Raw genomic sequence first — 3,946 nt, 5'->3', positions numbered from 1 at the left:
GTCTACCCTAGATGGACTATGTACTGGACTGCAGAGGATTGTTTTTTTCAGTATAAAGTTTATAAACAGGCTTTTAAACTATAACTTAGCTTATCTTTGGAGCCAGCACACAAGTACTTGAGAGCAAATCAATCAACCGACATTCTAATATCGTGTGCGTGTGTGTGCACGCACACGTGCGTGCATGCATGTATTGCGTGTGTTTGCGTGAGTCTGCCCCTGAGAGATGAATCGCCCACTCTCCCGGGATCTGCCATTTCCTGGTTTACCAGACAGAAGACTTCACCCAGGTAAGAGCCAGCCGGTGGGTCCCCAGGCGGCCTGCCTGCCCCCAGGGAGCTCAGCTAACCTCCTCCCATCTAAAACTGCCCCCTCTTCAGGGCACCATGTTGCCGACACTTGTCTACACGGACGCCTTTCCAGCAGCTTTGAAAACTTCCAATTCCTTCTTATCATGAAGGACTAATCTGCTTCTTATCACTAAGCCTCCTTAAACTACATCCCACTGTACGGCCTAAAGGGGATTACCAGCTGTCATGTAGCTTTTATCTCTCCACCTACCCAACAGCAGACAGGAGAGCTCAAAATGTAACAGAAATAAGAACTAGGAGTAAAGGAATTCCCAAAGGGGCGAATCTGTGTCTCTGAGGCAATGAAAGCATCCTACACAAAATGTAAAACATGAATCTCGGGTTTTCCTGAATTCTCCTGTCTTTTCTTGGCTGAAAGCATGAGACCGATAAATAAGTGTCTGCCAACTGCTAGCTGTGACCAGCAAAACATCAACTCGGGAAAACAAAGTCAAATCAGAAAGGCAGGGAAACATGGGCTTGCATGCAGGCAAACACACACACACACACACATCACACTTGGGGAAAAAGGAAAGAAAAGGCCACCACCCTTCCTGAATTTTCTGAGACAGATCTATAATTGTTTCTGAGGGTAGTTCCAGACAACACAGGAACTCCTGGGAGTTCAACTAAGGAAAGAAAACATTTTCATATCAAAGGATCATCAGATACTGGCCATATTTCTATGTACACGAATACACAGAGATCCACAAATAATTCTGTGGTCCTATGGCAGCAAAGGTCACTCTGCTGATCAGCAGTCTAATTTATTTTCCTAGGCCTGTTTTCTTTTCCAGTAAGCTCTGAGACCAATAAAATGATTGGCAGAGAAAGACAAAAGACCTTTTTATTGTGCAAAGCCAAGTGGCACAAATCAACCCAAATGACTTTTTAAAATGTGCATTGTTTAAAATTTTTTTAATGGCTTCCCATTTCCCTAAGGATAAATTCTCAGTCCCTAAATTAGCCTGTAGGAGGGTGGACCATGTAGTTTAAGGGTCCAAACAGGGACACTTTTGAGAGTGAAAGACTGTGCTATTACTAAAAACACTGGACCAACAGCCGTATAGACCAGGGCTGTCTATTCGAGACCACACTACGGGCACCCTGCCCTAAGGCATCTGACTTCGGCTTGAGGTACGCTCTCTTCTCTCTCACCGTCCTGTGCTCACTCTTGCCTTCAGCCACATGGACTCCGCTCAGTTTTCTGGAAGGGACAAGCTTTCTCTAGCCTCCTGGCCTTCGGCGTGTGCCTCCCTCTACCTGTGCCATGCGTTCTCAGCTTCTCCCCCTGCTCACTCCCACTCAGCCCGTGCTCAGGGGGAGGGAGGTCTCCTCTGCCCTCCAGGACAAGGTTGGCTCCCTCTCACGGGCTCCCACAGCAGCTAGAACACCCCTCATCACGTCAGCAGTTACCTATTTAGTGGCTGCTGCTGCCTTCTGAGGACGCACTGTGCTCCATCACCGTGAACAGGCACAGCGCGTGGTTTCCTCCTCGCCACCTCCTCCGTCCGCCCTTTTGCACTGTGCCCGACGTGAGGAGGCACCGGGTTCTTCGGGTCTCACTGAGGCAGCCCCTTTGAGACGCTGCAAGTCCACTGCCTCTCCCGGGTTCCTTCCAGGCAGGACCTGCAGTGCATCCTCCTAGGCACAGCATTGACAAGGACGCTATAAGGAAACACAGGGCCACAGTCCCTCATCTGAAACCTGGGGCTCAGGTGTGTTTTGGAATTTCAGGATTTGTCGCTTGAAAATGCTAATGCTATGTCATATCGCCAGTGGGGCTGGAGCGGCACCCCGTCATCTGCCACACTGATCACCCCTGTAGCAAAATGTGTGAACGTTCACACTAAGGGGCTAAATAAAGTCTCACACTTGCCTCACATGCCCCCTCAGGTCAGGCTCTGCAAGTCACTGACTTCAGATCAGGCCAGAATTTCTGCCAAAGTTATGAAGAGACTTTGGTTTTGGGGAGCTTTTAATTTTATTTATTTGAATTTAGGAAATTTTATAGAGATAAAACTTAAAATTTTTTTAAATTTATATTTCGATAGATTTAGGAGTACATTTTTGTTTACACGGATAAAATAATAGTGGTGATGTCTGGGTTTTTAGGGTACCCATCACCCGAATAGTGTACACTACACCCAACAGGTAAGTTTTTCTTTCTTCCCTCTCTCCCTTCTCACTCTCCCCCTCTGAGTCTCTAGTGTCCTTTGTACCATTCAGTCTGCCCCTGCATACCCACAGGTTAGCTCCCACTTATAAGTAAGAACACATGGTATTTGGTTTTCCATTCCTGAATTGCTTCACTTAGGATAATGGCTTCCAATTTCATCCAAGTTGCTGTGAAAGACATTATCTCATCCTTTTTTGTGGCTGAGTAGTATTCCATGGTATATATATACCACATTTTCTTCGTCCACTCCTCGACTGATGGGCATTTAGGTTGATTCCATATCTTTGCAACTGTGAATTGGGCTGTGATAAACATACAGTTGCAGGTGTCTTTTTGGTATGATGATTTCTTTTCCTTTGGGTAGATACCCAGTAGTGGTACTTGTGGATCAAATGGTAGATCTATGCTTTTGAATTTTAGAATTATGGAAAAGGGACTACAGACTTGTAAAAGCTGGCATTTCATTGATACATATGTGGCAGGTACTGTTCTAAGTTTATATACATATTATATATAATGTAATATATATTCTATATATACATTAATATATATTACAGATGATATATAGTATGTGTGTATAAAATCTCATTTAATCCTCAAAACAATCCTACAAAGTATTATGACTTTACTTATTTTTCAGATAAGGAAACTGAGACATAGAGAGTACAATGAACACACAGAGAATAAGGAGGAGAGCACAGAACTACACACATGACCCACAGCTGGTGTCCAATGATTACTGAATAATGAAACGTGGGTGTTCATGTGTTTTGCAAAGAAAGGTGGGCTCGAAGCAGGTAAGCACTAAAACTACTGAGGTGGCCCTGACAATTCCTGTGGGACTAAAGGCCTCAATCCCCTTTCTTCCAGGCGTTGCTTCTACCCTACCTTAATGTTCACAGAGAAGGTGTTACAACGTGGCCCACCCTCCTGCACACGGAAGACTGGTGCAGGGGCAGCTCCTGACCCATGCTAGGGCAAGCTTAACAATTCCCTGCGACTTGGGACAGGAACCACAAAGTCATTCTCTTTCTGGGTGCCTGGACCCTACAACATAAACATGTTTCAGAGGAAAACAAGGAACAAACATATAGAACTTAAATAGCCAAATATAGCCTGCCATATTCTAGTGTGTAGTTTATGTTTTTAAATTTTTCTCTTCAAATAAAACATTAGTTAGCACACAGGAACAAACAGGCCAGTTAGGACTGCCTCTGCTGCTGATACAGAACTGATTATAGCTAGGAGTCATTTGGTAACTAAAGCATTCAACCAGTGTTTACTGTGTGGCTCCTATGGGCCAGGCGCTCTGTGAAGTAGAGGGTAGACAAGACATGATTCCTGTCCTCCAGATCATACAGCTGTAGCGGAGAGTGAAACAACACTGTGAGTGTTAGGATCCACGGAACATAAGGGG

The 3,946-nt window shown here is 45.0% G+C and overlaps 1 long non-coding RNA gene across 1 annotated transcript; it reads left to right on the top strand.

Annotated features, from left to right (window-relative positions):
• Positions 1-1,400: 1,400 nt before the first annotated feature.
• LOC142873349 (uncharacterized) lies at positions 1,401-3,658 on the top strand. Its single transcript, XR_012921413.1, has 3 exons — positions 1,401-1,487; positions 3,170-3,311; positions 3,400-3,658. It is a non-coding gene; the product is annotated as an uncharacterized LOC142873349 (long non-coding RNA).
• The last annotated feature ends 288 nt before the right edge of the window (positions 3,659-3,946 follow it).

Source organism: Microcebus murinus, chromosome 10 (assembly GCF_040939455.1).
Source record: "Microcebus murinus isolate Inina chromosome 10, M.murinus_Inina_mat1.0, whole genome shotgun sequence".
Lineage (NCBI taxonomy): Eukaryota > Metazoa > Chordata > Mammalia > Primates > Cheirogaleidae > Microcebus > Microcebus murinus.
Note: the sequence above shows the minus strand (reverse complement) of the source record. Positions and strands in the feature narration are given on the sequence as shown.